This window comes from Sarcophilus harrisii, chromosome 3 (assembly GCF_902635505.1).
Source record: "Sarcophilus harrisii chromosome 3, mSarHar1.11, whole genome shotgun sequence".
Classification (NCBI taxonomy): domain Eukaryota; kingdom Metazoa; phylum Chordata; class Mammalia; order Dasyuromorphia; family Dasyuridae; genus Sarcophilus; species Sarcophilus harrisii.
Window position 1 is genome coordinate 31,284,106 of NC_045428.1, and position 20,619 is coordinate 31,304,724.

The 20,619-nt window shown below is 34.4% G+C and overlaps 1 protein-coding gene and 1 long non-coding RNA gene across 3 annotated transcripts in view; one reads left to right on the forward strand and one right to left on the reverse strand.

The window, feature by feature from the left end:
- Window positions 1-20,619, forward strand: part of NLGN1 (neuroligin 1) — a 1,046,258-nt gene that overhangs the window by 86,919 nt on the left and 938,720 nt on the right. The window lies entirely within an intron of this gene.
- The window catches only part of LOC116422967, a 118,572-nt gene that overhangs the window by 7,367 nt on the left and 90,586 nt on the right, over window positions 1-20,619 (reverse strand). Inside the window, exon 3 of one of the 2 annotated variants that reach the window (XR_004233457.1) lies at window positions 15,891-16,470. The exons of the other annotated variant lie outside the window; for it this stretch is intronic. This is a non-coding gene — a long non-coding RNA (uncharacterized LOC116422967). Of the gene's footprint in view, window positions 1-15,890; window positions 16,471-20,619 lie in introns of those variants that run through there. 2 annotated transcript variants of the gene reach the window in all.

Consider the following 20,619-nt stretch of genomic DNA (forward strand, 5'->3'; position numbering starts at 1 on the left):
GACCAACAGGATGATTTCAGAAAGGCCTGGAGAGACTTACACGAACTGATGCTGAGTGAAATGAGCAGGACCAGGAGATCATTATATACTTCAACAACAATACTAGATGATGACCAGTTCTGATGGATCAGGCCATCCTCAGCAACGAGATCAACCAAATCATTTCTAATGGAGCAGTAATGAACTGAACTAGCTATACCCAGAAAAAGAACTCTGGGAGATGACTAAAAACCATTACATTGAATTCCCAGTCCCTATATTTATGCACACCTGCATCTTTGATTTCCTTCACAAGCTAATTGTACAATAATTCAGAGTCTGATTCTTTTTGTACAGCAAAATAATGTTTTGGTCATGTATACTTATTGTGTATCTAAGTTATATTTTAATATATTTAACATCTACTGGTCATCCTGCCATTTAGGGGAGGGGGTGGGGGGGGTAAGAGGTGAAAAATTGGAACAAGAGGTTTGGCAATTGTTAATGCTGTAAAGTTACCCATGTATATATCCTGTAAATTAAAGGCTATTAAATAAAAAAAAAAAAATATTGCCTGGGGAAGAATATCAAAATAAATGGTTTTTGGATTATGTGTGGATTTCATTCATCTTTCATAAAATTATATCTATTGCTCTGAATGATTCAAAATTAACTTTAATGTATTTAATTTTATAAAAATAGGTGATTATAAAATATCTCATAGTTCTAAAAATTGTAAAATTCTCCTGTCCTCTCCTTGAAGAGAATCACTCTGTGTCAAAAATAACCTTTCTGGCCAAGACACACACACACACACACACACACACACACACACGTGTGTGTATACATACATATATGTCTCTATATATAGACTCTTTCAGTTATGTCCTAATTTCTTAATGTAAAATTGCACTTGATACATTCCCTCATGCAGTGTTGTTTCTTGCCAAATATTTTATTGATTTTCATTCTGATTTATGCAAATCATGTTATTAATGTGAAAAATATATCAGATATTGTGCTAATCTCTCCATCACAATGTTTGTGTTCTTTATTTGAATATCAATTAACAATAATATGTTTGATATTACCACATGAAAACACCCATTACAATTTGTAAGAACAAAGTAATGAATTCTAGCAAGTATTTGACTTCTCAGAATAAAGATCTTAAAATATTTATCTCATTAATAATATTAGGTGCATATTATGTATAGTGCTTTTTGTTGTAGAAAAAATCTAGGGACACAGCAAAGATGTTAAAGGCAGGGACTTGTGCAAATTCTCCCCTAAACCTCTACAAATACTTTTAAATAATAACTCTAAACAAATTTTGGAACATCAAAATCCCACAAAAGACTGAGTGAAACATTTTCCAGTTGAAGACAACTTATAAGGTTGGCAGGAAAGGTCTGTTGCAGAAGGGTAGGAATGTGGTACAATCCTGGTCCTGGATATGCCAGCACAGCCTGGGCTCCAGAAAACCCATAGTAGGTCTTGGGAGTCATTTAACTGGCAGCAGTGATGGCAGGTGCAGCAGCAGCAGAAGCAGCAATTCTGGAGATCTCAGCCTATAGACTGGTAAAGGGTCAAACAACTTATAAGAAGGATGTTACAGGGTTCTCTTTGCTAGCAGCGAATCAGGATTCTGTTGTTTTGCCCATTCATATCTGGAAGGCTGTCCTGTTTCACAGTCACAAGATGAGGAAGAAAACTAGGAGACCATATCTTACAGTCAGAGTGGATCAGGGACCCTCCTCATAGTTACAGGGCAGAAAAGTGCTTCTGGTCACTCATAGACCAGAGCATAGGCCAGAAGAGTAGTAAACACACTTCCCACCTTGGAAGAACTGACAACTTACAGGCCTTAGAACGATTCCTGAAAACAGCTGCAGAAAACCCCTGAACCCTGAAATGTTACATTCTTTGCCCTAGAAACAGAACTCTAACAAGTTAGAAGTCAAGTAATAGGCTTTCAAGAAATGGGAAAATGAGCAAATAACCAAAAAAAATATTCTGACCATATAAAGTTACAATGGTAATGAGAAAGATCAAAACACATACTCAGACCACTACACACCTGTCAGATTGGCCAAGATGACAGGAAAAAATAATGATGATTGTTGGAGGGGATGCAGGAAAACTGGGACACTGATACATTGTTGGTGGAGTTGTGAACGAATCCAACCATTCTGGAGAGCAATCTGGAATTATGCCCAAAAAGTTATCAGACTTTTGATACTGTGCATACCCTTTGATCCAGCAGTGTTTCTACTGGGCTTATACCCCAAGTCGATACTAAAGAAGGGAAAGGGACCAGTATGTGCCAAAATGTTTGTGGCAGCCCTGTTTGTAGTGTCTAGAAGCTGGAAACTGAGTGGATGCCCATCAATTGGAGAATGGTTGGGTAAATTGTGGTATATGAATGTTATGGAATATTATTGTTCTGTAAGAAATGACCAGCAAGATGAATACAGAGAAGCTTGGAGAGAATTACATGAACTGATGCTAAGTGAAATGAGCAGAACCAAGAGATCATTATATACGTCAACAACGATACTGTATGAAGATGTAATCTGATGGAAGTGGATTTCTTTGACAAAGAGACCTAATTCATTTTCAATTGATCAATGATGGACAGAAGCAGCTACACCCAAAGAAAAAACACTGGGAAATGAATGCAAACTGTTTGCATTTTTGTTTTTCTTCCTGCGTTATTTCTACCTTCTGAATCCAATTCTCCCTGTGCAACAAGAAAACTGTTTGGATCTGCACACATACATTGTATCTAGGATATACTAGGACATATTCAACATATATAGGACTGCTTGCCATCTAGGGGAAGGGGTGGAGGGTGGGAGGGAAAAATCGGAACAGAAGTGAGTGCAGGGGATAATGTTGTAAAAAAATTACCCTGGCATGGATTCTGTCAATAAAAAGTTACTATAATAATAAAAAAAATCATACTCAGAAGATAACAAAGTTAAAGCTTCTACATTTAAAGCCTCCAAGAAAAACATAAATTGGTCACCAATTATGAGAGAGTTAAAAAAAAAAAGGTTTGTAAAATTCATTAAGAGAATTCGAGGAAAAATTGGGAAGAGAAATGAGAGTGATGGAAAAGGAAGTACAAAAAGCTGACGAGGAGAGGAATAACTTAAAAGGCAAATTTGGCCAAGTGGAAAAGGTGGTATGTTAGTGATCATGCCTAAGTGCACTGTAAGGGGAAGGCCAGTTCTCTGAGAGCCTCCACACTTGTGAATATCTAAAGGCATTACAAAGTAGCCTTGACTGACACAAGTCTTGCTTGTGGACTGGGAAAATAAATTGGAGGCAGAGAGAAGAGGAGAGAGGTCTGACAAAGCAACAGCCTCTCAGTGAGAGGTCAGAGAACAGCAACTGCCTCTCTGTCTCCTTGAATCACCATCATCCACTCACAGGAAGAGATAACAATTACAGGTGCTGGTGTCTGGATTCTGGAAACCACAAGAGCAGCAGATAACATATGTGGTACAAAAGCTCACTGAGGAAAATAATTCCTAAAAACTTAGGTTTGAGCAAATGGAAGTTAGTGACTTTATGAGAAATCAAGAAATAATAAAAACCAAAATGAAAAAATAGAAAACTGTGAAAAATTTCATTGGCAAAACAACTGATCTGGAAAATAGATCCAGGGCAGATCATTTAAAAATTATTCATTTATTTGAAAACCATGATCAGAAAAAGAACCTACACATCATCTTTCAAGCAACTGTCAAGGAAAAATTGTCCTGATATTCTAGAACTAGAGGGTAAAAAAGAAATTGAAAGAATCCACCAATCACTTCTTGAAAGAAATTCCAAGATGAAAACTCCCAGGAATATTATAGACTAAACCCAGAAACCTCAGGTCAAGGAGAAAATATTGCAAGCATTCAAAAAGATCGTGTTCCAGGTCATAGGCTAATCTGTGCTGTCATACCCCAAACCTGGAGATACTACCACATGAAAACATCCATATGTATTTATTGAAATTGTAGACTTTGCTGCACTTTGTAACTTCTCTAAAATAATTCAGCCTATTTCTATCTCTTTCCGCTCTGAGTTCAAATGTTTGTGTTCCTTTGAATAGTTTATCTCAGATATACATATTTCTAGACAATCTTTATATTCTATTCAAATGCTAAAATATGGACAAAAGACATTTTTTATTTGGTCTTTTCTGTGTGGATGGACAGGTCCAATTCTTTGAATGATAACAAATATCTTCCATGAGATTTGGTGATATCCTGGACTTGATGTAGTAAAAAAAAAAAAAAAAAAAAAAAAAAAAAAAAAGCTATATGCAAGCAGGGGCATCTGGGGGTCTTTACCATCCACAGAAATTCTACTTTACTTTGGGCATTGGGTTTTTTTTTCTCATCATGGTGAATACTTTTGGTATGCATTCATTTTACTTGTTTTATGTCTCTCCTAAAGAATATCATTTCAGTATTCGTTCTGTTCTGCTTTCCAAGAGAACCTTAAGTAATCTGGATTCTTTGTTGCAGAAGAGCCCTGTTTTGTTCTATTATGTTTATTTGCTTTTTTTGTAATCAGAAAAAACATTAATACAACTGGACCTCATATTTTTATACAGATCAGTTAATTGTAAGGTGGTAAAGATTTGATTCACAGATGAATATAATTTATGAAAACCTTGTACCTACTACTACCCTCATCAAAGTTCTTCTCTAGTTACTACAGATAATCTGCATTAAAATTTTACCCAGATGAAGGATTAATCATACAGTTTGGTAGTTAATATTTCCTTAGACACTTTTACTTTTGTAAGGCCCATGATTTATATTTTATTCTCATTGTCTTTTCTACCTTTATCTACCCCTTTCATAATCATATCACCATCATGAATGTCATATATATATATATACACATTATATATATATATATATTTATATGTTTATATATAGGACATATGTGTGTATGTATTTATATTATGTATTTTTGAAGAAATTATTATTTTCCTTGTCTTTGTTCTCTTTGGTGGCATTTTTATTTCCTCTGCAAACATCTAAGGACTGTCATGTTAGAGTTCTTGTGGGGTGTTTCCACTATATTTGATATATAAAATGGTTTAATAAGTTGTAAATCCTTCCCATTTTTCTTCTGTTTGTGCTCTTTTTTCCATTTTCATACTCAAATGGCCTTGGGATTACTTAGTTGGATATTTTGCCAAACTTTTGTTTTTGTTTTATCCCCCATTGCTTCATTGTGTTTTATAAGAAGTTAGTACTCATAATCATCCATCATTCTTCTTCAAAACATAGTGTTGATGAGTTTGTTTTAACTCAGTTACCTTTGGTGAGTAAATCAAATGTTTTCCTAGCAATGAATTTTCTGGGCTCCTATTTTTCTAGCAAATTTTCACATTGGTTTAAATTCTAGATGAAATTATGATAGTTAATACTAATATTAGTTATTCTTTCCACTTCCTGTTTTTCATTTTTCAATAGTATGTCTAAATAATTCAGCATATTTTTTCTCATCACTGTTATTTCTTGAAAACACGATACAATAATGAAAATTATATTATGTTCCAATATTGGGGCTTGACATCTCTGTGACTTGGTGGATTGAATCAGTTACAACTTATGCTTCTCTGATATGGCTTTCAGAAATTCAGGATTCCCTTTGTATGACAATGGAGCACAGTGAAGCAGGCTTTTTGTAGAAGAATGCTACTATTTGCTGTTTATTTCTAACAGTATGAAAAACTAGAACTAATAGATGTGAGAAAGAGAAAGGAAGCTTTTAGCTTAACATATAAGGGAAAAATAATTTTTACAGTTACTGTTGTTTGAAAGTCCAGCAGACTGCTTTTAGTTGTAGTGAATCTTTCATCTCTGGAGGCCTTCACACAAAGACTAGATGTCAACTTACCAGGCACATCATAGAAAAGATTCTTGTTTTAGGTTTAAAATGGACTAAATGACCAGTTGATCTATTTATTCCTTCTAAATCTGAGGTTCTATGACATACACTACATATTCAGATTGGATATTGTTTATCTTGCTTATTAAAAGCCCAAACCAAATATCTCAATGCTTTTGAATAATTCTAAAAGTTTCTCTGAACCTATGTGATGGTTGATCCAGATGTTTGCATAAGAGACATGGAAATATGAGTCAGCTAGAGAAAATTGGGACTTTCAGTTATTATTGAATTGTTTCCTTATGCAATCAATGGACAGTGGTAAGGTGGAAGGGGCAAGAGTTTACAGAGATAAAACCTCAGTATAATTCAGGAATGGTCATTCTAACATTGCCCATCTTAATCTCACTTTATTTTATGCTTGAGAGGCAGTGGGACATCAAGCCCTGCAAGATTTAATTGTAAAACCATTTCTGATATTTACTAGCTACAAGACTATGGCAAGTCACATGATCTGTATGTGCCACAGGGGGATTGCTTAGGACTTATCTACTAACTCACAAGTCAAAGTGTGATTGCCACTGCTGGAAAGAATTCCCTGCTAACAAAAATCACAGATTTCTTTCCTATTCTTTGTAATAATTAAGTGGAGGCAGCTAAGAGTCAGAAAAACCTGAATTCAAATTTGGCTTTAGATAATGTCTGTGTGACTTAACTTCCTTTATCCTCAATTTCCTAATCAGCAAAATAAGAATAAAAAAGTGTCTCCCTCCCAGAAAAATCATAAGAATGAGATAATATTTATAATTTATAAGATGCCTCATAAACCTTAAATGTTATATAAATACTAACTCTTATTACTAGTGATTATCATTAAATGTAAAAGTAAATTATTTTAACAAATATGTATATTATATTTATACAAATATGTAACATTTTATAAATATGTTACAAATAAGTAACACATTATTATATATAATATGCATCTTCTATACCAGAATACATTGTATTCATATATATGCACACACATTAATGAAATGTACATCATATAAAATTATATGTATAGTTTATAATGATTTTCTCTATAAGTAGGCACTTGAGGGCTATATAGGACTCTGAAGACCTTTTTTAGCTCTCGAATTCTGTTTCTTTGAAGATAAAATCAAATCTTGGGTGTTCCCCATTTTTTCCCCCTGACCTTTCTCTCCACTCACACAGCTACCACTTTAATTCAAGCCTTCATAATACCTCCACCAGATTATTGGAATAACCTCCTAATTGGTCTTCCTGCCTCAAGCATCAACCACTTCATTTCCTCCTTCATACAACTACCTAAGTGATTTTCCTTTAGAATAGAGATGATTATGTTACTCCACTGCTTAATAAAGTGCAGCAGCTTGTTATTGCCTTGTGTACAAATATAAGGATCTTCCTTTAGATTTTAAAGCTCCTTGCAATCTGGCTGTAGCATATCTTTCAGGTGTTCTGTGATATTTTTCCTTCCTTCATTCTGGGACCTTGCCAAAATAGCCCTTTCTCTATTCCTCATGCATGCCATTCCATTTTTTGCCTGGAATGAACTCTCTCCTTCATGAAATCCTTTTTGATCCACAAAATCACAAATATATTTCATTTCAGGATATCTTCTCTTATTTAACTACTTTGTATATATTCACGATTCAATTTGTATGCACTAAAACTTATAATCTCCCTCATTAGAATGTCAGCATCTTGAAAGAAGTGACTGTTTGGTTCTTCTTCAATACCTCAAATATATCTAGAGCATAGTAGGTTCTTTTTTTTTTTTAATTTAATAGCCTTTTATTTACAGGATATATTTACATGGGTAACTTTACAGCATTAACAATTGCCAAACCTCTTGTTCCAATTTTTCACCTCTTACCCCCCCACCCCCTCCCCTAGATGGTAGGATGACCAGTAGATGTTAAATATATTAAAATATAAATTAGATACACAATAAGTATACATGACCAAAACGTTATTTGAGCATAGTAGGATCTTAATAAATACTTGTTGGTTGATTGAGAGCACAGAGGTGGGGAGAGGGACATCATAGAAAAGGGAAAGGAGACACTTGAGTTTATCTATATTGACAAACTCATTTCTTTGCATATGGCAGATTTATATACACATATGTATATACATATACTTTAGTATACATCATAAATAAAAAGGTACATACTTTTATGTTATATATTATATATTTCAATATTTGCATTGCATATTACATATAACATATATATGTACTGTTTATTTTTGTTTATATATCTATGCATAGCATATGGACATGTTATATCATTTTTATCAGCATGGGGAAATTCACATATGAGATCTGCTTTTGATATTATGACATGTGTGCATACGTATGTGTATATAGTGTTTTGAATCTGTGAAGGGAAACTCAGGTTGGACACTCTTCCAATGTAAATCATTAAGTTCTCTGCAGCTTCTAGTCATAGTGGGTTGCCTAGTGTTCTTAATTGACTTGTGTAGCATCACAAATTGGTATGTATCAGTGGTGAGACTTGAACTCTATTTTAAGAAGATGGTCTCAGGTTTTCTGGATTCTGTTCTCTACACTATATCACTTCTCAATCATAGATCTATACTTGTTTAGTGTTGAAAGAAAGACTGAAAACATATCCTTGAGTGATAAAAGGGTGATACTTGGTCTTATACTTGGTGATAAATAAGAGTCATCCTTCAGTTCTCCTTTCTGCTCTGTTGTCAGAGACCAAATCTATTATTTGTATAAGGGTTAGATAAGAGGACGTGGGAGGTCTTTTCTAACTCTGGGCTTCTCAGTTTCTATGATTCTCTGTTGCCAAGGGAATTCATGTAAGTGCCACCATTTATTAACTAAACAAACAACATGTGTGAAGGGAGCATCACCCAGCCCCAGGTAGAGAGCAGATGGGAGGATTTGGAGAGATTTTTCTTTTCAAAGTAAATGTCTCCTCTCCTCCTCCTCCTCCTCCTCTCTCTGTTGGCTAACCTGAGATTTAGCAATAGTAGCTAATTGGTGCGGTGGTTAGAGTTCCTGGCTTCGAGTCAGAAAGACCTGAGTTCAAATGTATAGTCCTGTGATCCTGGGCAAATCACTCAAACTTGTTTTGCCTCAGTTTCCTCATTTATAAAGTGACCTGTTGAAATTGCTCCAGTATTTTTGCCAAGAAAACCTAAATAGGGTCAACAAGAATCATAAATGATTGAAATAACTGAACAATAATAATATGTTGCTTACCTTAATCTGTGTCTTCTTATAAGAAGGGTCATGAATGGTGTTCTTCAAGAAGCAAATATTGCTTTGGTGATTGGTAATTTCCATTGTCATTAAAAGTAGCAAAGACAGTATTTCCTGTTCTTCTTCATGAGAGCTGATGGCCTTCGCTTGCCTTCTAATATCCTAGTGTGATTCATTCTGTTTCAGAAATATGTCACCCTTGTTAAGGTAATTTTTCTCAAGCTAACAAGCACAGGCAATTCATTGTGCATGTGGGCTTGAACACATCAGTGGAACTCATGCAAGAATACACATTTGAAAATTTTAGTCATGTGAAGGGCAACAGTTAGAGGGTCCTGAAGAAAGTATTGAGGAAATACCACTCTAAGATTTTGTGATTTTCTTTTTATTGTACCACCCACTTCCTTTTCATCGGACTTTTCAGATTAAGGTTGTAATTGGAAAATATTTGTTTTCATTTATTAATTCTTTTCATTCATTAATTTCAATGAGTAATTTCTGTTATTTTCACTCCCTTCTTCTTTAAGCACTTTGTGATTTTGATTTGGTTTGCTTTCAATTATTTGAGCTCAATCTCTTTCCATAAACTCTGATTCTTCTTGCCTAATGTTTTTTTTTTTTTTTTTTTATCTGCTCTATAGGACAGTGGAAAGAACAATGGCTTTAGAATCAAAGGTCCAACCTTCTCATTTAAGTTCTCTCATTTATCAAGTGTGGAGGCATGAACTAGATGTGAGAACTTGCTGAGCCTTTTCAGGCCCACTCATCTACGTTAGTGTCCCCAAATATGAACTATGGCTCCAAGAAGCTGTAGAAAAAGCACAACAACCACACCCTGGTAAAACCATTTCAATAGAAAAGCTAGGTTGAGGGTAGCTGGTGGACCTCAAGTGTGTTGGGGGGAGGTGGAATGTGTCTTCCAAGCAAGTGAAGATTTTCTCAGGTGGAATGGGGTAGATGAAGATAATTTGTTCCAATAGTCATGAAGGCAACTGGAGCAGGGCCTGTGGAGTACTTAGAGCTTGGTCAGGCATCGAAGGTGTCAAGGTCATTTCAGACCATTGCCAATCATTTTGACTTTTGTCCTACCCCTGGACTTTCATGATTCTGGAAGAGAGAATGAGGCTGACAGCTTTGTGATCTTCTGTCTTATTTATGTCCAATACATGTAAAAGTCGAGACATTGCCCCATGATGCTTTTGTTCCTCTTCAAAACAAGGACAAATAACAGTAGGTGTATAACATTGGGCAAGTCATTCAACCTTTCTAGGTTGGGCCAGATGATCTTTCAGGTCTTTTAGGACTCTAATAAATCCATGAAACTCCCCTTATGACCCAAATAATTTGTCTTTTCTGAGCCTTACATTTCAGCTCCAAATTGAGAAGGCTGAATTCAACCTCAGAGACATTTCAGAAGTTTCTTTTATCTCTAAATCTGTCTTCATTACCCTTGAATTGACCAAAATATTAGTGCCTTTTTTTCAATTTCAAGATCATAATTGGTCTTTCTATTTCTTAGCCAGTATCAGATAGGTTTTTTTCCCCTTTTAAATTTTATGTTTAATTTATGGAATAAAACACACATTTCTGTAATGTTGTACAATAAAAATATTATTATACACAAAACTGTAAATCTGCTATGCACAACTTGCTGTTCTTTTCAGATACACAACAAAACCATCATGTAAATTTCTTTTTTTTCTTCCCTCTCCTTCATTCTTTCCCATAACAGTATCATTTATTCAAAATCTCACCTCCTTTGTAGTATTCTATTGGGGTTCCCGTTTCTAAGAGATGGTCACTGACTTGGAATTTCCATTTTTTTTTAATCCTTCTAAGCCCCTTGATTCCATTCTTGGTCTAAATTTTACAGAGCTCCAAGAAGGCACAGAACAATCAATGGAAACCATAAGAAAAAAAAATGTACAATCTCCTATACATTACTGTTGTCTTGTTGTATGGATTTTCAGGACAGATTTATAGAAAGCCCTATAAGCATCCCTTCATGTAATTGCCCAATCAAGGACATCAATGGGATTTTCACCTGATTAAAATGGTAGCGGACATTGTAAATCTTCTAATCTACAAATAGGAGAGCTCTCTATGATCTGGCCAGGTGATATCTCATTAGTTAATTGTTTTGGCTAATTATTCAGTTGCTTATCTGGTGTCCTGTGGATTTTGGATAAGTATTACTTGTTCCTTTGGTTAAAAAAGCCAGGATCTTTAATAAATAGCCAGTCTCCTGCCAATATCTATGTTGCTTAGTTCATTCATAGCTGCTTATGGAAGAAGTACAGGCCTGTAGTTAGGAACTTAGGCACCTGGCACAAATTCAATTGAGTAGGCTGTGGGGTGTGATTGTAGCAATAACAAAGAAATGATTCTGAGTATAACGATAGTGTCAGTGGGAGGAGAGAGCCTATTCCCATAGGGTTTAGCTCTTGACTGTGTGAGGGTTGAATACCATGGCTACATTATCCTGCATTTGATAGCTGGAGATACCTTCATGGCAGTATAGATAGATGGGAAATGTAAAGACCTGGGATAGAAGTATGTCCTTCCAGAGGGGAAACATGACCTCTCAAATGGCACTATGGTCAAAGTCTCATCTGTCTCCTAATCATGGCTCATCTGGATACCAAGAAATTATTGTGTGTCATTCTAATGTCCTAATTATACATAAATAGAGAGATTCCAGTCTAATTAAGTTCAGTATACAGGTCTTTAAGCTTTAATAATCAGAGTTTTCTGATTTCATTTTCTTGGCTTGCCTGAACATAGAATATGATCCCTCTACAACTCAATAAAAAATCTTTGACAATAACTGTGCCTGACAAGTTTAATCCTCTTTAATCTATCAAGTGACAGACCTCTCTGAGGTTAGCTCAGATAATCTAGGGCACCATGCATAGTCCATCACTAATTCTTGCCAACTTGGCAAGACTTGGCTGACGTTGCACACAGATGGCATTACCTTTTGAGCCCAAAGCCAAATCCCCACCATGAAGAGGCCTTAGAGAAGAACTCTAGTGGAAGATGGAATCAACATTGGGACTTGGGCCTGTGATTTTACTGGTATTAGGAAATCTTTGTTAAGGCAATGGTTTCTATTATCAATTTATAGTCTTAGCAAGCTGCCTAGAAAATTGTGATACTCAATTTTTTTTGTCCAAGGTTATCCATCTCAATGTCTATCTATATACTAAGCCATACTGCCATAGTGAAAGATATAGGCTTATCAAACAACATATGGAAATCAACATATCAACATATCAACATATCAACAACATATGGAAATAATTTGTAATATAATCTAAAGCCTCCAAAGAAAAGAATTTTGTTGCTAAAGTACATCATGTTTTCAATGACAACACCCACCATGGTATAAGATATTCATCGAGGTTCTGTCCCATGTTACACATAGGTAGCCAGATAGAGAGAGGAAATAAATAGACAGAAGCTTGGAGTTGCATGAATAGTCAAGGAATCCCCCAATTTGGAAGGAACTGTTATGATCCAAGGAGGAATATAAGAATAAAATAACAGCATAAGGGAGATTCCAGATAGCACTAAAAGGACAAAAATATTTGCTACTTTGGGGGCTGACCCCAAACTCCCCAAGGCTCTCATTTATTTCTGATCTATGACCATACTTGGCTTTCCCAGGAGTTAACACCTCAATTAATGCATTCTAATAGAATGTTGTCTAATTTGTTTTTATGAGGCTTTTTTTTTTTATTTAATAGCCTTTTATTTACAGGATATATGCATGGGTAACTTTACAGCATTAACAATTGCCAAACCTCTTGTTCCAATTTTTCACCTCTTACCCCCCCACCCCCTCCCCTAGATGGCAGGATGACCAGTAGATGTTAAATATATTAAAATATAAATTAGATACACAATAAGTATACATGACCAAAATGTTATTTTGCTGTACAAAAAGAATCAGACTCTGAAATATTGTACAATTAGCTTGTGAAGGAAATCAAAAATGCAGGTGGGCATAAATATAGGGATTGGGAATTCAATGTAATGGTTTTTAGTCATCTCCCAGAGTTCTTTTTCTGGGCATAGCTGGTTCAGTTCATTACTGCTCCATTGGAAATGATTTGGTTGATCTAAGAGGCTTTTTTTAATCATAATTTTTTTTCACAATTGTAGCAGGAAAGTAGGATTTGCTTATAAAAATTCACTTTATATACAACTAATATAATATACATTAAGTGCATATATGAATTTACTTATAGAGGATGCACTATAGAGTGTAAACAACTTATATAATATTCAACTCTTCTGCAACCAAATTAATTTGAGTCCCAGGATTTTCTGTGTGAAAGTCAGAATCATCCCAAGGTAGACTAGCTTGGTTTTAGTATGTAGACCTTCTTAAAGTGGATACTTGTTTAAAGAAGATTGTTCATCAGAAGAGTTTTCCTTTTATTGTATGTTACTTGAGAATTCAGGAAATTAAATTTAAACAGAAAATGCACAGATGTGTCACAGCGTTCTTTTCTGTACAAACATGGGATGAATAAATTAGAAAACAAAAATCATATAAACTTAGGGTATTTTCCTGACAAGTTATTTTTTCTCCTCCATTTTTTCCATTTTATGTATAACTGGCAAGAAGGGAAACTTGATTGACATGAGTGGAATAGACTTTGATGTGAATAGAAGATCCAGCAGAACAAATTTATTCACCTTTAAGAAGAGAATATTGGACTAAATCAAAGGTCCTTAAACTAAAGCTCTTGAAACTCAAAATAAATTATTATAGTTCAATATAATTAGTTTTCTTTATAATTGTATGTATTTCATTTTATACTTTAAAAAATATTGTGATAAGGGATGCTTAAGCTTCCCTATATGTCCAAAGGGTATCATGAAAATTACAAGAAAGGCCAACAACCCCTGGGCTAAAGGATTTTTGAGGTCCCTTTCAGATTTAGAATAACAGGATTAAATGAGTCAGTTGGTTAGTCAATAAGAATATATTATAGAAGAAGTCTATGAGATCATAAAGTCCTAATTCCCCCATTTACAGATGAAGAAACTGAAGCACAAATAGTTTACATGTCTTACCTAGAATCAAACAAGTATAATTGGTATTGAAACCCAGATATCCTAAATCAAATCCAATGACCTCTGACTCATGTTCAAAACCAAGAATCCAGTTTATTATAGCCAACTAGAATCGTATTTTGAACTTCAGAATATCTTGAAGTTTCACTTCTTGACATCCAGTGAACAGTTGTGACCCAATCATGATCTCAAATCTTCCCATCATCCTTAGCCATTAGGCCATCGAGCCCAATACCATCAATACTATGGGACACCAAGGACCTAGTTCTGTGGGAAGATACAAAGGACCAGGTCATTAAGCTTTTGGCACTTTTGACAATGGCCAAGCAGAGAACAGACATACCAAACTAGCTGAAATGGCAAGGCACTCTGAGACTGAGAGACAAGTTAAGTCTAATCACCCTCACCATTTTACATAACTCCTTCTAGACTCTGATGGAGATATTCCAGCTTGCTAAATCCAAGAACCTTGAGAATATCAATGCCCCCAGGACAACAAGTTCTCTTAAATGAGAAAAAGTGGCTTTTCTTCTTTGCTACTAAGAACAACAACTTTACTCAGTAGACAGGAAAGTACAAGATCCTGAAGACTCTGAAAAGGAAGTTCTTTCTGTCAAAATCTTTTGCAATGTCACATGGTTCAACATTACAGACTGATAGGATTTTATCAGTGGCAGTGTTATCAGTGCTGCCACATAAAGATCATAGGACTTGTCCACTTGATTTGTGCTGAAATCTTCTAAATGCATTGTTTCTTCCACTAGAATAAAAAACTTCTTGAGAAGAAGGACTTTCTTAAATTGATGTTCGTACTCACAACATTTAGCACAATTTTTTTTAGTAGCTTTTAATTTTTTTTCAAATACATGCAAAGATAGTTTTCAACAATTGCCTTTGCAAAGCTTTGTGTTATAAATTTTTCTGCCTCCTTTCTCCCCTCCCTCTTCCCTAGATAGCAATCCAATAAAGGTTAAATATGTTCAATTCTTCTAAACATATTTCCATATTCATCATGATGTGTAAGAAAATTTGATCAAAAGGGAAAAGTGAAAATACTGTACTTTGATCCACATTTAGTCGCCATAGTTTTCTGTCTGGATGCAGATACCTCTTTCCATCACAAATGTATTAGAATTACTTTGAATTAACTGCATTGTTGAAAAGAGTCAAGTCTATCACAATTGATTGTCACATTATCTAATTGTTACTGTGTGCAGTGCTCTCTAGGTTCTACTCACTTCACTTAGTATCAATTCATAAGATAGCATTTTGTACATAGTAAGAATTTAATAAATACTTATTCATTCAATAATATGTAGATCCGTGAGACATCAAATCATATGTATCATCAGATCTTTTCTTTACATTTATGTAATGGTTGAATTTTAGCTATGGAAGAGACTTTGAAGATGACTTCTTAAAAGTCTTTATAATCTATTTTAACCTGTGAATTCATGAAGAGATGGGATAGATACTAATGGATTCCAAAATAGGCCAAAGAATCATTCTGCCAGTACTACAAAGAACATACAGATTAATTTTTTTTAAATTAAAGCTTTTTATTTTCAAAACAGGTGAATGGATACTTTTTCAACATTGACCCTTGCATAGCCTTGTGTTCCAAATTTTCCCCTCCTTCCCCCTACTCCTTTCCCTAGATGGCAAATAATCCAATATATTTTATACAGAATATGCAAATTAGTATAACGATTGGAATTAACAAAAAAAGGGGGTTTCATTACTAGTTTCATCTTATAGAATCTCATGAGAATGGGAGGATCCCATGACTTTGAATCCATGCTGCCTGTAACTGAAAAAATTATAATCTTACTGATATGATAGTTTCTCAGTTAAAACAATGACTGGAGTAATTTACTTAATGATAAAATGTAATTTTGAATTGTGTAGTTTTAGACTCAGCCTGCTAGTAGGTAATCAAGTCTGCTTTATCTACTTTTTTCCTACCCAAAGCATGTACTTAGGGTTTGTCTTTATAAGCATTTAACAGAAACAAGATAGGTTTCTTTCCTCCCACTCCCTCCCTCAATTGCAATTTCATCAAAATTCATACAGAATTATATCTGATATTGGTATTCCTAAATTTGCTTATAGGACTGACTGCTGTTATATATTTAATTTTATAGAATTTCAAAACATGGAAGGACTTCCAGGGTTGTTGGTCTCTTTTAGCTTTCAGTTTCTCTTTCCATCATGTGGGCCATCGATATCTGAAAAAGAATCCCCATGACAACATATCAGACAAATGGCCATATGGTCTTTTACCCAAAGTTGTCCATTAATTTGAGGACCACATATAAATGTGTTCCGATTTAGTTCTGGAACATTCACTTCAACTCAAAAAGCATTTATTAAACAGCTGTTAAATCCTAGGCATTAAACTAAAAGTCTGTAGATGCAAACTGAAAAATAAAACCTATAAACACATATATGTATATTTATATATACATGTACATATATGTGCAAATGAAAAAATATAACATTGTCTATAGATAGAAAAGAGTAGCGATTGGGAGTGATTGGGAAAGTCTTCTTATGTGGAAACACTAATTGCATTGATCTTTGAAGGAAGACAGAAATGCTAAGAGGAGATGATGAAAAGAGAATATTTCAGATATGGACATGGGCAACTTGAATAACAGGGAACCCCAGCCTTGCAAATATATTCGCACAGTTATTAGGACCACTATGCTTATGTTGTCAAAAGATATTTAAATATAAATAAATTTCTTCCATCCATACTCACTGCTTTTCATTAGTTCTTAGATTGGAAGATAGAAACATCTTCTCAGTAGATTACTTGGTGGTTGAGGTTGAGGAAGGCCATTATATCTTTCATTTCATTGTGGTAGGAAGCTTTCAGTGAAGAAGTTCATTTACTAGTGCAGCATGATGCCTTCCCTGTAAATTAGTCTGAGGGAGTTGCCCATGACTTTGGAAAGTGAAGGGACTTGTCCAACATTACACAATACACATCTCAGATGGAGTCCAGGTCTTCCTCATTCTGAATTCAGTTCCCAATCCAACATGCATTTTGCCTCTCTAGGGATGTTTTATAGGATACTAAATACTCTTTAAATGTAGTCAGTTCTGCTCTAAGGCATATTTTGAAAATAATTTGTTCCAAGTTCCTATGCCAACTCTACAAGCAGATTTTTGGTAAAGTGTCATATCTGTTGTGTCATATTTAAATATATGAAGTGATACAAATAATGTGTTTATGTATATGTATATATAATATATATATAATGTGATACAAATAAATATGTGTGAATATATACATACACTCATATATGTTTATTCTTTAGCTATAGTAACTGGATGCCTAGGAGAAGGACAGGTTCACAACACACCCACCACCTTCTGTCATGGTCTCCAGTCTGAGACCTGAGAATTCCCAACTAACTCAGAGCAGCACCTTAAAGCCTCAGGCATTGACACTATTTGTAGAAGTATGCATATATGTCTTAACCATTTGTTGTATATAAAACTTGATGCTAAGTGAAATGAGCAGAACCAGGAGATCATTATACACAGCCACAACAAGATTATATGATGATCAATTCTGATGGACATGACTCTTCAACAATGAGATAATTCAACAATGAGATAAGATCCTAATGATCTTATGATGAAGAGAGACATCTATACCCAGAGAGAGGACTGTGGGAAGTGAGTATAGATCACAAGATAGCATTTTCACTCTTTTTGTGTTGTTTGCTTGTATTTTATTTTCTCTCATTTTTTTCCTTTTTGATTTCATTTTTCTTGTGTAGCAAGATAATTGTATAAATATGTATGCATTTATTGGATTTAATGTATATTTTAACATGTTTAACATATATGAGATTACTTGCCATCTGGGAGAGTGGGGTATGGGATGAAAAATTGGAACACAAGTTTTTGCAAAGGTTAATATTGAAAAATTATCCATGCATATGTTTTGAAAACAAAAAGCTTCAATAAAAGAAAGAATAGAACTGACATTCTAATGTTTAAAACTTAAACAAACAGGTTTAGACATTTAGTTAAATCCACCTTCAACAATCATTTTTTCCCCCTTTTTCTCTCAAGAAAAACTAAAAAAGTTAGATGGAAATTCTTTAAGAGTAACAGCTACCTCATTTTTTTTTATCCCCAACACCTAGCTCAGTGCTTGACACATAGTAGGTAGGTTCTCAATAAATGCCTTTTCAATTCATTCATTTAGAATTCCACACATCTAAGAAATCAAAGATCCTGTTAAAAATTAAGTGAATTTCTTTCACTTCATGTGTGTTTTAAGGCAGATATTTTGTAAATGGTGACTGTTATTAATAGAATGACCTAATTTCCCTACCTCTTCCCCAAAATGCCATATTTCCAGTGCCAACATGAATTCAACCTTCTTAGCAATTACACACACACACATACACACATATGTCCCATCAGCCATTGGCCCATAATACATGGATTCTAAGAAATCCAATTATCTGAAGCAGAAGAAAGAGCAATGTTTTTTTTTTTTTTTTCTAGATGGGCAAGCTTAGATATTTGAAAATAAGTGGGACTTAGAAATTTCCTTAATTTCTTTCTATAATTTTATAGAAGTTAAGGAAAATATTAAGGCATCACAAGCTGCTATAAACTAAGGAAGTGTGATAATTCAAAATGAATTAATGCACTATAGTTTCCACATTTCTGCAATGAAGTATTCTTTGCATGGTCCTGCATATTTTTAGGAAGTTAAAGTTTGTTCTATTATTGCCACTGAAGGCTTAATTTTCCCTTCCCATACTGACTACTAGTATCTTACCGGTTTTGTGCATATTAAAATTTTAACTATTTTAAAAGAATATAAATTTGAAAAAACATGCTAATTAAAACCACTATAAAATAAGCATATATGTGTGTATATACATATGTATACATACATACATACGTACAATTACCCCTTCCACTTCATAGGGGTTAAGAATTTGGGTCACCCATGACCTTGGAAATGCAAGTAAAATTTATTTGTCCCTCCCTTCATACTAGAGAAGTCTCATTTATTATGGTATTAAAAGATAAGATGTTGAAATTATACAATCCTATACATATTTTATACATTTCTGAATTTCTGAATTTTTTCTGTGAAGTCATTGACCTTTACCTGTCATCTGTGGTTTCTGCAAAATTCCCTCTAAATTTGCATTTAATTTCTAAGGCTGACCTGAGATATATCAAAACCACAGTGAGGAAAGTGGCAATATTCAAGAGTTAACTGTATGTGCCTACATATTATATATTCATATGCATGTATTTATTTGTGTGTACATATATGCATATATGTATATACACATGTGTATATATGTATATATTTGAATACACACATATAATAAACTCATTTTAATCTAGCTTGTTACTTGACTTGTAGTATAGAATAAGACAAATTAATAATATTCTTTCACTCTATTTTGGCCTCTTTTACTGAATTTCTGGATTTTCTTATCCACTATGTGCTCTAGCAGTTTTTTTTTTCCATTCCTCCTTTGCAATTTCCTGTTGTCTGTTGCCTTTCTTTATTCAAATACAAGCTTTTCGAGGGTAGCAACTGTCTTTTTTATTGTATTTGCGAGTCCTGTGCTTAGCCTAGTACCTGGCATATAATAAGTGCATAACAAATGCTTGTTGGCTTGACATCCTTCAAATTCAAAAGAAAAATATCCCAAGTTACAAGACACGTGATATTTCCAGTCTTATAATTTTGAACTAGAAGAGATGTTGGAGGACATCAAATGCACCACCCTCATTTACAGATGATAACCTTAAGGCACAAACAGGTTAAGTGACTCCCATAGAGTTGCCTAGCTAGTATATGTCTAAGGTGAAATTTGAAACCAGATTTTCCTAATTCCAATTCCAATATCCTCTCTGCTATAACAAGCTGTCTCAGTATTTCTTAAAGGGTTCTTTAGTATGTGGGATTAATACTAAATTAATTAGAATTTAAAAAAAAAAATCTGGTCCTGGGATTTCATCAGTGAGGGTAATTCCTAGTGGGAACACACCAGAAATTTCATTCTAACTTTCAGTCTTCAAGAATTTTTGGAGATAGTGAGAGCTTGTGACTTCCTCTGGGTCACACAACTACGCTGTTCTAGATCTATGATCTTATCTGCCCTGTGAGGCAGGCAATACAGCTATTATTATGTCTATTTTACCCATGAAAAAATTGAGGCACAGAGAAATTATGTGATAACATCCATGGTGATAAGATTAGCAAGTACTTGAGGTAAGAATACACCTCTGGTCTTCCTGATTCCAGCTCCAGAGCCAAATGAACTACCAGTTTACTAAAGGACTACTCTCCCTTTAGTGCAATAGAGGGATAAGGA